Source organism: Schistocerca cancellata, chromosome 2 (assembly GCF_023864275.1).
Source record: "Schistocerca cancellata isolate TAMUIC-IGC-003103 chromosome 2, iqSchCanc2.1, whole genome shotgun sequence".
Taxonomy (NCBI): Eukaryota; Metazoa; Arthropoda; class Insecta; order Orthoptera; family Acrididae; genus Schistocerca; species Schistocerca cancellata.
Genome location: NC_064627.1, coordinates 596,438,840 through 596,453,893, shown reverse-complemented (window position 1 = coordinate 596,453,893; position 15,054 = coordinate 596,438,840). Strand labels below are relative to the sequence as shown.

Genomic DNA, 15,054 nt, shown 5'->3' with positions numbered 1-15,054 from the left:
CACAGCCTTGTCACAGGTCAGGAGGTTTGCCAATTATGTGGAGTAACACTGACATTAAGCAAGATGAGAGAAAGCTGTCTGTGATGGTACAGGCATGTTCTTAGGGCAGACAAAACAAGAGTCGTAAAGACTGGTTTTAGTTTGAGAGTAACTGGTAAACAGCCAATAGGATGACCTAAGCAGCAATGGCGTGAAATGCTGCATCAAGAGCTCAAGATCTTGCGCCTGCACCATGGTGAAACACAATATCGGATAAAATGGCTACAGGAAACCAAAACAGCAGATCCTGCCAGCATTCGTGACAAACACTAAGGAAGAAGAAGAAGATCAAGATGAAGGACACTGGTTGCTCCACAACAGTTTAACAGCAACCTGGCCGATTTACATAGCTGGCTTAGCTGAGGAGATGAGAAATACCTTTTCACAATTGAACATTTGCTTTTCCATTAAGCTTTGCTCGGTCAGCGCAGATTTATTTTCCTGCCCGAGCTCTACACTGTGTATGTTCACTGCAACATAGGGAGACACAGTGTTGCATTGTTTAATTTAAGGCTTTCTACATTCATGCAGAATGTGATCGACCTCAGATGCACGAAGACCAAGATTATCTTTCATGCTGCCCAGAAGATTGACACCTTTCTGAGATAGAGCTTAGTTGGTTCTTGTGGAAGTTGCCCCTACATATGGTAGGAACCCAATATTCTGTTCTCTCTCATTGTTTGCTCCTTTTTTACTCTTATTATTGTGTCTGTGTGCCACCAATGTCTTCCTGACTTCTTCATCGCTGCATACGTTGAAAGAAAAATTGCTTTTTGGGCAGTCCGGCTCCATCAGTTAGTTGCTACACTCACATATTTTCTTTATCGGGAGGGGGGCATTAATCTGAATCAACTGATATTTGCCCCAGGACCTGCAGTGTTGAGAAGCCCCTGGCACTCAAAGGAAATAAACAACAGAAAAGAAAAAATTAAATGGGCAAAATTATCAAAACTGATCAGTAACGTGAAGTTTTTTTCTATAGTAAAATAATGAAAGCTGGTTTTGGGAATCATTCTGATGTAAAGGTAAGCACACCATTCAGTAAACTTTCTTAGCAGTCGATGCTGTGTTCAGTGCGACTGCATGCTTGTAAACAAAAGCAGACGTTAACACAGAGATCACAGAAATAATATATCTAATTGAATTTGAAAAGGTTTGAATTCTCTTGAGGATACTCTTTGCACACAGTATTCAAAGCTAAGATCGGTAGTGAACGGAAACAACTACATATGAGTCCAAAGTTGTACACAGTCTTCTATCTTCTGTCAAAATAACTGCTCCCATTAGCCACTGCTGTGAGAGTCTTGTTAGAGTGAATGACATCGGATAAGGAAGCACACAATGGCATAACAGGTCATGTACAAATCATACTCCCTACTACAAATGACTTACCATCAAAATTAAACACAGCATTAAACACTGATGATTATAGTGCCTAGCCTATTGCGCACAGTATCGTTTGATCACCAAATATGGCAGCGAGAAGCATCAACATATTTGCAGCTCGAATTTCAGTAAGGGGGATAATTCTGCAACAATCCTTGCTAGCTTGGTGGAACTATATGGCGACAATGCACTATCAAATGACGCTATGATTAGGTGGCGCAGAAAGATACATTGTGGTTAAACCAGTCTTAATGACGAGGAATACAGTGGCAGACCATCTCTCTCAAAGATCCAGATGTAGTAACAAAAGTTGACACCATGGTTCTTGAATACTGGTCTATCACAAATAAAGTGATAGTGGAAAAGTGAAATCAGTTACACATAAGTTTCCAACATCTTGCGTGACATTTTGGTTTGAATACGACAAATGGTGGCACCTCCTTCATTATGTGACTGCTCACACGTATTCAGAAAGCCTGCCGAATTGAGGTAGCAGTGGAAATACTGCACCTGTGTCAGGCCGACTCAAATTACTTACTCATTTGCCTAATCACTATGGATAAAACTGGCCCAAAACAAAGGAACAGCAATGGATACGTGCGGATTTGCTATCGGTGAAAAAGGCAAAGTACAAACCATCATTGTGCAAAGTGATGCTGGGCTGTTACGTAGCTGCATTCACCACATGTAGTGCGTCCACACCATTGATACTCAAAGCTAAACAAACAAAACGCGATCAGTTCATCATGGAAGAGTGTCCACAATTTCTTCAGGAATACCATATCCTGCTGAAGCCACCCGTTGGTGATTATACCCCATACGATACTAAATTGCGAAGATGTTGAGTGCTACGTTTCCCGACTATTCCAAATATCTCCAGAAATTTGCTGTAGGATTAATACCATATGATTTAGTGGGTCAATTGAGTTGTGTTCATCAGACCAGGAATGTAAGCATGCAATCCAATGAACACTGCTGTTGTCAATAGGAGTGCCCAAAGCATACTCTGCATGAAATGTAGAAGAAAGAGCAACACTTGGTCATCAGGAATGTTGAAATAAACATCCCGGTTCATTTCCAAATTAATCTGAATGACTAGGCCCTAAAATATCACGCAATCACCTCCAGTCCATACTGCATCCTCCACTCGATGTTGGTGGCACCTCCTTCATTTTGTGACTGCTCACACGTACCCTCAGTGCCTTGCACGAATTGAACAGAGGCCAAATTGCAACTTGTCAGATCACACTACAAATCTTCAGACAGCTAGTGTCTAGTTCCTTGTCATGTGGTCTAATGAAGATGTACAGCTTGAAGTACCTGTGCTTGCAAGGTATCTGTGGGGCGGCAGGTAAATTATTGTTGACATTCACAAGAGCCTGAAAAATATGTTTGTGGCCAGCCAGAAAGCGATGGAGAACGTGTTGACCATAATTTCCAGTATGCAAGTCGCCATTACTCATTGTATTCACTGAAAGAAAATGTTCCTGTTTGCTATTTACTCAGTGGGATCGGGAATTATGACTATAAATAGATGTTTTGAGTTGCAACTAATTAATATATTCAGTATAAGTTCACATGCACAAACATAATAATATTCCTGATAATAATAATAATAATAATAATAATCGAAATATCCATACCCAATACAACAAATATACAGAAGAAAACAGGAGAAAAAATTGAAAAATACATCCAACTGGCTGAGGAAGTCAAGGACATGTGGCATCAGGATAAAGTTGACATTATACCAATTATACTATCAACTACAGGAGTCATACCACACAATATCCACCAGTACATCAATGCAATACAGCTACATCCAAACTTATATATACAACTACAGAAATCCGTAATTATTGATACATGTTCAATCACCTGAAAGTTCCTAAATGCAATATAACATATACCGTACAGTTAAAAGGAAGTCACGCTTGATCAAGGTCCGCGTCACTTTCCATTTTTAACCAGACATAACGTCTGAGGAAAGAAAGAAAGAAAGAATAATAATGATAATGTCCCTATCAGAAACAGCACTATTAGCAATTCGGAGGCGACCTCTACAGGAAGTTCCAAGTATAATGGTCTGTCACCTTGACTCAGAATCACCAGAAGTTAATTGCTCACCTTAAAAGTGGAAAATAATCTCGCCACTTGCAACGCGGTTTTGTCAACATTGCGGGCAGCACACAGTTATTTCCATGAAATTTAACTGATCGAGGATGGTGTACAATACTCACGAGTTCACTTCCTACTTTTACCGAAAACGCTTTTGGTAGCAGCCTGGCTGTGACGTCATCCAAGGCACAGCGTCTGCCAGCATTTGAGTGACATGGACGACACATTAATATCTCGGTACAAAGAGTCTCTTTCACTGCATCTCTGACCATATTTATATATGGGTGCAGCGGACCGCCAAACAGAACATATGCTGTCAGCTAATTAAAAACTCTATCATTCAGCAATTTATAATCTTATTAATTTTTGTATGAATGGTTTTACAGTACAAGTTTAAGCTTGACAGCATTCAAATTTTGTCGACTAGAATTTTTAGAATGGAACGGTCACTGGAACATGACCTCCATCTGACTCCTTTAGATTTCTTGTAATGATTGTTATTTACACTAAACTTGGTGCAGTTGTATTATTTAATGAATTTAATTAGGTGTTGTAACTAGAAATTTCTATGACAAACACAAATGATACTTAATCTATTATGAATACGGACGATTTCGTTCCAAATTTAGTTAAATTACTTGAATACTACTAAAGGTAGCTTATTGGCGTTACATTTTTAGTGGTTTTATATCAAACTGAGGCTACATACGAATTTTCATCTTTCTCAGTCTAATATTTAGCGCCTTCAATTGTTCGTGAAAACGCCGATTTTGACCAAAAGTTGCACGAGTCTAGTTGAGACTTGTAATTTTTTATTGTGTCATACGTTTGTACATTCTGAACAATTTGTGGATTTCTAGCTTCATTATGTAGTGCCTCTTATTTTTTTTCTTACAGTAATATATTTAGCAAAATGTATTCATCTGATCATTCTGAGATTTGACGATTTTTAACATTAATATATTGCAGCATACCCTGAAAAAGATTGGAAATGTTATATTAATTTTTAATTTCATTCTTAGATTATGGTGCAATACTTCATATGTTATGCGCAGGTGCGTTATGACGATGTGGCGCTAGTAGCAATGAACTGGGGTAAGCCCCGGTACACTCGCTAACCTGTGTATCACTCACAACGGTAGATCGCTTGTTTCGCCATAATCTGGCTCCAGCTGTCCTTTGCATGCAATTCACAACCCTATGTTCATGTGTTAACTGACTTGAGATGGAACTGCATTCACTGACAGCAAAAGTTGTTGATGAATTAAAATTTATTCTCGTTGACAAGCTGTGACACTTGCCTCTGCTCCCAGTCCATTATCATCTTTTAATGATCACGTTCTCATACGTTGTTACGTGGTTGTAAGCGATACACTATTTTATTCATGGTGTGACAATAAGCACATAAAAACACGATAACTCCTTTCAGACATGATAGCTTCTTGCTGCATTTCTGTGATGCCTCGACATCAACCTATCTGACTGTGCTGATTCCATTTAACTCACTAGCACATGCACACCATTTCATGACCTCTGCTACGACTCATGTCACTGGGAAAGGTCACATGATTGCCTGGTACTTATTCTATACCATCTGTCATCAAACTTTTTTGCTCAAGAGCCAATACTAGTTTGGCCCGCACCTCGGGCTGCATACATACCGATCTCCTAATTAATTGGTAACCTACATAAATTAGTGTGTTATGAGACACCAATAGACTATCTACAGTAAGGGTGTGATAAACTAGCCACTGGCCCCCAAGTACTGGTCGTTTAAAGTCGGCACCATTTAGAACACTTTGCGTCAACTTTCCCTGTATCAGATTACTGCCATCCTCGGCGACCCCAAAGTAGTAACAGGACAAAGTGTTGTTGTATTACCTTTGTGAGCAGCTGATTAAAATATTAATAATGTAGTAGTTGTATTTATAATTAAAAACATTACACAATATGAGACATGATTATAAATGAATAAAACGATTTTCTGTATTGGGTCACATCATTGTTGTTGTTGTTGTGGTCTTCAGTCCTGAGACTGGTTTGATGCAGCTCTCCATGCTACTCTATCCTGTGCAAGCTGCTTCGTCTCCCAGTACCTACTGCATCCTACATCCTTCTGAATCTGCTTAGTGTATTCATCTCTTGGTCTCCCCCTACGATTTTTACCCTCCACGCTGCCCTCCAATACTAAATTGGTGATCCCTTGATGCCTCAGAATATGTCCTACCAACCGATCCCTTCTTCTGGTCAAGTTGTGCCACAAACTTCTCTTCTCCCCAATCCTATTCAATACTTCCTCATTAGTTATGTGATCTACCCATCTAATCTTCAGCATTCTTCTGTAGCATCACATTTCGAAAGCTTCTATTCTCTTCTTGTCCAAACTATTTACCGTCCATGTTTCACTTCCATACATGGCTACACTTCATACAAATACTTTCAGAAACGACTTCCTGACACTTAAATCTATACTCGATGTTAACAAATTTCTCTTCTTCAGAAACGCTTTCATTGCCATTGCCAGTCTACATTTTATATCCTCTCTACTTCGACCATCATCAGTTATTTTGCTCCCCATAAAACACTAAAGCAACCAAATTGCCTAACTGACTAGCTGCGGTCCTCAACAAGGTGATTAACTGCTTGATACTGGTGAATGTCTTCCCATATATACAGGGTGTCAAATTTATCTTGAGCACCCTAAATACCATAACTATTTCTCCAGATGCAAATTGCAAAATGTTTCATGCAAATATTCTTTAGCCATCAGGGGGACATCAATCAGGATGATTGCCATTGTTGTAGCTTTGTTTTTTATGAAGATATGAACAGCGGTATGACTTTTTTTTAAATGGCATCCTGTATTTTTTATTCGATAATTCATTTCCTCTCCTAAAGATCTATTCAAATATATATCACAGTGAACCTTTCACTGAAACACAACGTTATTAATCACATAACACAACATTGACTTTGGTCCTGGAATCACAAACTTGTCCATTTGCTGGAGTTGTAAGAAAACAAATGAAAACCAAGTAAAAACATAACATTCAAAGGTGCTCAAGTGGTGACCCTGAACACCAATAAACTGGTTCACTCGTTGAATGAAAAAATTATTTTCTGCTTCCAGCGTTGCCTGCTGAAGAGAATTACAAGCAAGCATGATACGTTCCTGCATGTCCTCTGGAGTTGTTGGAATATCGCGATAGACATCTTTAATGCATCCCCAAAGAAAAAAGTGCAGAGGATTTAAATCAGGAGACCTCCGGCAGGATACCTTCAGTTCAGAACGTGATGTGCACACAAGGCATTATGTGCTGGACATCCATAGTGTTGATGCCACATAAGCATTCTGGTTCTTAGCAGCACTTCATCCTGAAGAGGAAGAAGAGTTCATCTGAGGAAGATGGCATATGCTGTGCCGTTTAGACTACCATTGATGAAATAAGGGCCAATAATTGTAGTACCAAGCATCCCACACCAGACGTTAACTCTCCATTGACGCTGATGTTCCACCTGTCTAAGCCATTGCGGGTTGTCGCTGGACCAATAATACATGTTCCTTGTATTTACCTGTCCTTTGTTTGAGGAGGAACATTCATAAGTAAATAGAACATTGGAGAAGTTTGGGTTGGCGAGGATTTGCTGCTGTGCCCACTGATAAAACTGTACACGATTCTGGAAACAATTCCCATGCAATTCTTGATGTAGGTATACATGGTAAGGATGGAACCTGTGACGTATAAGAATATGATGTACACTGGGTTTAGGAATGACAACCTCATGTTCAAGCTGTCATGTGCTCACATGTGGATTCATAGCAATGGAAGCGAGAACAGTAACTTCGGCAGCTTCGTTTTTGCGAGTCCTATGACGATTGCAATGTCGTGGGTCGAAACTTCCCATTTACTGAAGCATCGCAACAAGATCAGAAAATATCTATCGGGAAGGTGGGTTCTTGTCAGGATATTGCTCTCTGTACAGTTCCGCTGCCTGCGTAGCATTTCGCCTACCTTCAACAATACCGATAAAAGTAACATTATGTCGATGCAGTTTGTAGCCTTTACTGTATGCCTACTCTACACAACAGTATTTAAAAGAACTAAACACTGTACAAAGTGTACATGTATACAAGAAAACAGTATTGCAATTACTGTTCTGCTAACTTACATTCCCCATACATGAGTAGCATTTCTACCTTTTCTTCGTTGGTGTACATTCTATTCACACAATTCTTCAACTGACGATGGATGACAGAATGATGGGTGTGCATTCTACTTATGTTTACATTTGTCCTCTGTCAACATCAGCACGTGGATGTGTTCAATTATCCTGAGTACCTGCTCTAAGTGCTGGGAGCATCAATGTTAGTGTTGTGTTATGTATTCAATAACGTTGTGTTTCAGTGAATGGTACACTGTGATACATTTTTGAATAGGTCTTTAGGAGACAAAATGAATTACCGAATAAAAAATACAGGGTTCCATTTTAAAAAAGTCATACCACTGTTTGTATCTTTGTATAAAACAAAGCTACAATGAAGGCAATCATGCTGATTGATGTCTCCCTAATGTCTAAAGAACATTTGCTTGAAATATTTTGCAATTTGAATTTGGACAAACAGTTATTTAGGGTGATCAAGATAAATGGGACAGCCTGTATACTGTCTGTTTTGGTTGTGTGGTGGCTACCAGCATCACATATCTGGGAGATCACTGGTTAATTTGAAGAGCGGTTGCTGTAAATAGGGATGGCAGTGCACTGAGCAAGGACGCCCATATCCAGGTGGAGGGGAATCTACGACCCTCCCCCTCCCGTAGCTCTTAGGGAAAGGAAACAATATAGTGGGTAGTCAGGTGTTTCTCGTCCAATAAAATGATTTTAAAATTGGCATTATGTACATTTTTAACAGAGTAGGAACTCTTAACATTTTTATGTCTACTTTCAAGTTGGCATTCATCTTCCAAAATATTAAAAATACTCCATTCCCAGGTCTTGCCTCTTCCACCTGCGCAATATTGTATGGACACACTTCAAGGTGGGCTATTGCCTGCCTACCTGCCTACTCTGGTGGCTACTTTAATGTTCTACGATGACATGGCTGAATACCCAAAATGATGCTGGACCTGGAAGCCAACAAACAATAACAAATGTTTTGAATGTCATTTTTTCGTTGAGTGCATTGTATTACAACAGCACTAATTTAATTTCATATTCCTTGCTACAACTATGTGCTGCATTTGAAGATGACTGTCTCTGTAATGCACATTCACGTATCCATGTTACTCCCATGTCAGAATTTATAGTACATCAGTTGATCAGTACAAGTCTGCAGGCTCTTGCATTGTCAGACAAACAATGAAATATTTTCGCTCTCACATCCTGTAAACTCTCAGTAGTCACACTCTCTACCCCTCTGCCAGTGAGGTAAGTGGGTAACTTTATCTAGCTCATGGCAGAATTCACCACATCTTAAAATACCACTGGCTCTGTAAGTATCATTGTTTGTTACTGAGCAGGAAAAGCACATTCTCAAGAAGCTCTTGGATTAGGCTGTTAGTTGGCAGATGCATATTATTATAAAATGTAGCTCAGAACTGCAGGCTGCACAAACAACTGATCTGAGCCTATGGCCCACAGTTTGACAATGCCACCTGAAGCACTCCAAAGAGGCCATTGTGTTCTTTACTTACATCTCATGGTTGTGAATTTCACAGTTCTTTGTAAGTTCACTCTTGTTATTGACCCCAGCAAATTCCACTGAGGAATAATAAACATTTTGCATGTGAGCATTAGAATCCTAAGATCTGTGTAAAGGCCTGTTACTACAAGAATACTTTCTAAGCTTATCTGTATTGCTTCCTAAGTTAATACCCTTACATAATATTAAGGAAAAAGTATGCTAAGTACACTAGCAATTCTGTCTACAAGAGAGATTTCTGACTGCAAAGCAGGTGCAAATGAGCTTTTTGTTTAACTTATCAACATTCTGAAGCTCTCTCAGTTTGTGATCTATCTAAGTCACTAAGAAATTCACATATTGAATTTAGTGTATGTATGATCTCTGCTTTTGGTACTTGTTACTTATTATTTTCTTGGAATTCCAGAATATGACTGTTTGTAATATTAAGAGCTAAGCTGCTTACTGTGAACCACTTGTATGACTGTTTGATTATTCTCCTGGCTGCTATTCACATTGATACATTTGGACTTCTATCAGTAAATCTTTACTATTAGCAAACATCACAGTTTTTAAGTGGACTCCTATGGCTTTGGCCATTTATGTGAGTTAAGAACAGTAATATGCTAAGTACCAAAACTTGCAGAAGACCATATTTGATGTATCCCCATTGTGAATTTAGTTGTATTCCTCCAGTATCTTTTGTTAATGTTACCCTCTTTTTCTTGTTGTTGAGATATGACTTGATCATTAGAAGGCATTTATTGCTGTAATGTTTTAAGTTATCTAGATGAATGATATGATCTGCACAAGCGAAGGAATTTGCAAGATCACAGATAATATCATCAGGACATTTATCTTGTTTAGTTCTGTCAGAACTGAGTTCATTTGTTTGTATATTGCTTTTCCTGCAGTGAATCCTTATGGGAGCTAAACTGAGCTGTTGTTAAAAGGTTGCTATCACGAAAATGGTTCCATATTTTGTTATAAGCTACCTTCTCAAAAACTTTTAAGATAAGAGGGAGTAGGGTGATAGGACTATAATTACAGGCCACATTCTTAGCCCCACTTATTAGTATTACAAACACTCACACTCATAAATTAAGGATAATGCAAACACATGGTGAAACAACACTCTGGTGGGCAATTTTTGAGTTTAAATCACCTCGGGGTATGACCGTGCAGTGCATTTGACCTACTGTCGTCGCACAGTGGCGCTGGCAGACGCTGCCTAGACAAAGTCATTCAATGCAGAGTTGGCTGCCACAGCAAGATTCCCATCTACCTTTGCACATCACAAATGCCTGGTGTTTGCAGCACTACTCATGCAATGGGATCACATGCCAAGCATTGAGCACAGATGTCAGCGAAGTTGGTTTTTTGCATGATGTAGACATCTTGCCCAGTACACTGGTTGATATCTTGCCCTCTTGCTGTGGAGTGGGGGCATGGTCGCTACCCACAATTGATGCAGTGCTGATGTACGAGTGGAAAATAATGTATTAATTTTGACAGCCACTTCTCTCTGGGCCTTCACTGTCCTGCTACCCTGCCTCAACCCTCTGCCATCTGCCATCCTGGCATCATAGCCACCCATCCATCTAAGGATTCGTTATAATTGGTGTCAGAAGTGGAGGTGTTATCGTAGCACCAGAAAGTCGGTTTGGTTGAGTGTGGAGCAAGACTTATCTGTCAATATATTGCATATAACTGAGCTGCTGGAACAATATGTTGGATTCACTGACTTGTTTTTTTTTTTTTTTTAAATGAGTATTTTACACATATGCAAGAGAGCTGGTAGGGAGATAGTATCCATGAATCTAGACAGTTTTGGCACTGAAGAGGTGAAGCTGAAAAGGGGATGTTAGTGGATAGTTTGGACATTTGGAGGATGGTTGCTGCACAGAAGGTGTAAATCATGAGCAGCCACAGGCCACTGTTAAGACTGCATTACATATAAAAAGGTGAAGCATCTAAGGGGTGTTCGAATTTGGAGATTTGTTTTTCTCCTCAGGACCAATGACACCCATTACACAGCACAATATTCAGACAGGAAATGCAGCACCAGTGTGTGGAAGCTATATTAGATACCATGTTATGTACAACTGATTATGGAGGAGTTTATGAATAAGCAATTGACTTATGGATAATAGGACAGTGCAGTAGTCCATGAGAGGCAGAAATTGTGGCTGTACCTAAGATGTTTACAGGTGGTTCTAAGAATTACACATTCTACTGTGATTACCATCATGTGTATTGTAAGACAGTGACAGATGCATACCCCCTACCCCACATCACAGAGACCGTCAGTAACTAAGGACATTGCCAGTATTTTTCTACTATAGGTTTAAAAAGTGGGCACCATCAGTTAGAGATGGTCTTGGAGGACTGAGCAAAGATTACATTTTTTGTGCCATGTGGACATTATCTGTATCGGAGGATGCCACTTTGGTTGAAGAATACTCCTGTGACGTTTCAGCTATTGTTGGATGGAGTATTGAGGGGACTGATGCCTTGCCAGTGTCTAATCCATCTGGATCATATAATTCTGTTCTCAGAGGACATCAAGAAACATAGATTGCAGTTGAGAGAGGTATTTAAGAGGTTGCAAGCTGTACACCTGACATTAAGTATGGAAAAGTGTCATTTGGAAAGTGTGGGTAACTTAGTGGATTTAATCAGCGAGGGTGGAGTAAAAAGAGATCCAAAAGTGGTAAAAGATTGCCCAGTTCCAGAGTAGACAAAAGAACTATAACCATTTTTGGAACTCTCAAACTATTATAGGATATTCAAGAGGGGCTTTGCTGATATAACACAACTAGTCAAACAGCTGTTGAAAAAAGTTGCAAAATTTGTGTGGACAGAGGAGTGTCAGAACATGTCCAAAGAGTTAAAAAAATGTTTTAACAAGAAGTCCAGTTTTCGTTTTTCTGGATTTTCAAAAGGATTATCTTGTGGTGGATCTAACCACACTTTGGGGTATGTCCTGCGTCAGGAGGTCAACAGTGAGGAATGTCCTGTGGCTTATGCATTGAGATATCTTAACAGAGCACACAAAAACTTCTCAAACTCACAGAAAGAGATGCCTAGACTCATATATGGACTGATGCCTTGCCAATGCCTGATCTAGCTGGACCATATAATTCTATTCTCAAAGGACATCAAGAAACATAGATTGCAGTGGAGAGAGGTATTTAAGAGGTTGCAGGCTGTACACCTGACATTAAGTATGGAAAAGTATCATTTGGAGAGTGTGGGTTACTTAGTGCATTTAATCAGCAAGGATGGAGTAAAAATGATCCAAAAGCGGTAAAAGATTGCCCAGTTCCAGAGTCAAGAAAAGAACTATAACCATTTTTGGAACTCTCAAACTATCATAGGATATTCAAGATGGGGTTTGCTGATATAGCAAACACAGCTGTTGGAAAAAAGTAGCAAAATTTGTGTGGACAGAGGAGTGTCAGAACATGTCCAAAGAGTTCAAAAATGTTTTAACAAGAAGTCCAGTTTTCATTTTTCTGGATTTTCAAAAGGACTTTATACTATCTTGTGATGGATTTAACCACACTTCAGGGTACGTCCTGGGTCAGAAGGTCAACAGTGAGGAATGTCCTGTGGCTTATGCATTGAGATATCTTAACAGAGCACACAAAAACTATTCAACTACACAGAAAGAGATGCCTAGAGTCAAATATGGAGTAACATATTTTTGATGTTACTTTTATGGTAAAAAATTTAAAGTAATGACCAACCCCAGCCATTGCACTCTGAAATGGTTATTTGGGTTGGAAGACCATTCAACAGACTAACAAGATGGGCTAAGTTAAGACAGTGAGTTTGACTCGGAAGTGGTGCCCAAGCCAAGGAAGAAGCACAGAAATGTAGTGATAGTACATGTACTGGGTCATGGCCTTGCTGAACAGCAAGCAATACAGAAATCTGACAGCAAATACAAGCTATATAAACTGCAACTGCAATTCACATGATGTATGGTCTGTTGTGTAGGGTAATTAGGTTAGGTCTGTGGGTAGCAGTGCTAGCCAAAAAGGAGGAAGTCCTGAGAGAGGTGCACGATCATGTGTTGTCTGTTCAAGGAGGTCAAGGATAGCTGAGAGATATTTGTGGAAAGGAAGGGAGGGAGATTTGGACCAGGTGGTGAGAAAATTGTGTGCAGTGTGCAGACTTGAGTCGTAAACATACTCCATTACAGACTATGACAGGAGCATCAAAGTAATTTGAAATGACTGGGGTGAATATGTTAGGACTGTTCAACTGGACTACAGCAGGGAACTGTTTTGTGTTCACAATAATGGATCACTCTTCTCGGTATGTGAAGATGATGGCTATGTTGCACTGGTAAACAGTTATACTTACATAGGCAAAGGTCAACAGCTGGATGCCTAAGTTTGGGGTGCCAGAGACAATAATTACAGATCAAGGAACAAATTTTATGCCTAACTTGATAATGAAATTATGTCACTTGTTACATGTGAAGAAATTGAGAACTAGTCCCCTACACCTACAAACAAATGGTAGAATGGAAGGGGCGCATCATACAGTTGGAAGCATGTTAAACTACTACATGATCTCACGCCATAATTAATGGAACACATATCTGTCATCTGTCATGGCTGCGTACAATTAAGAGGTCCACACTAATATGGGGTCATCTTCGTACAGAGTAGTGTACAGCAGAAAAATTACATCACTGTTTGATATGATTATGGCAAGAGGGGCAAGGACAGAGAGTCGGTCTCTGATGTCATGAGAATGATGAGAGAAGTATGGAAATGAATGCAGAAGGTAAACACAGAGGCATCAGAGAAACAGAAGGGAGCTGTGAAATGCGTGGGAGCTCACCACATTATAGAGTAAGGCAGTAGGTAACGTTATCTGGCCCTGACATGCCAAAGGGTATGAGTAAGAAATTAATCATGAGGTACCAAGGACCTTACCAAGTGGTTGAAACTACATCACTAATCAACATTACACTACAGTTGCCAACAAGGTCAACAGTAGTGCATATTGGACACCTGTGACCATTCAGTGGACACCTGTGACCATTCAGAAATGCTCTGGAGTCAATCCTAGGGTTAGTAAGAACAGAACCTGAGAATGATGCAAAGATGAAGAAGCAGAAAAATAGATGTGAGAGTGTGAATGGACCTTTTCAGGAAGTGCCACGTGCATTAAGGTCAAAGAAGTAACAAAGGTATTTTTACTGTTTATTTGTGACTGTTTAGAGTATTATGTGCAAAGTGTTAGGGTGCAAATTATTGTGGGTAGGGGAATAAGTTTTTGTGTTACAGTAACAGTTCTTTTAATTTTATTTGTATGTGAATGCTTACCAATGGCAGCAGTCTTTTGAGTGGGGAAAAGGGGGGAGGGAGGATGATGATAGTCCCTGTTGTCAGGTTTCTGTAGACCAAGGGCGAGGATGGGAAGGATGCTAGTCAAGGCAGTGTTGCACCTCTTTCCCTGGAGCAGAGTGGGGGCACTGCGGAATCAGCAGCACCTGGAGGAAAGAGTTCTTTTTGCCAAAAAAGAGGCTATGGTAGGTACCAGCCATCAGTGGATGCTGAGTTTTATTTTTAATGCATGGAAATTCTGGAATGAAGTGAGAAGGCTGGAGGAGGTATTTTCTGGGCTTCAACAGGGAGCCAATACAAGGGATGTATTCGGGGAAGCTTCTGTGGACTGTGGGAAATTGCAGGGGAACAGATGCAGCAAGCAATGAAGGTGGTGCCACATTTGCTACATCGGCAGATGAGTAAGGATTGGATAGACATTGAAGGGGGAGAATTTTGAGACTATATGGAGCAGCAGATGGC

At 39.8% G+C, this 15,054-nt stretch overlaps 1 protein-coding gene across 1 annotated transcript in view; it reads left to right on the top strand.

The window, feature by feature from the left end:
* The window catches only part of LOC126156854 (RIB43A-like with coiled-coils protein 2), a 165,034-nt gene that overhangs the window by 126,580 nt on the left and 23,400 nt on the right, over positions 1-15,054 (top strand). The window lies entirely within an intron of this gene.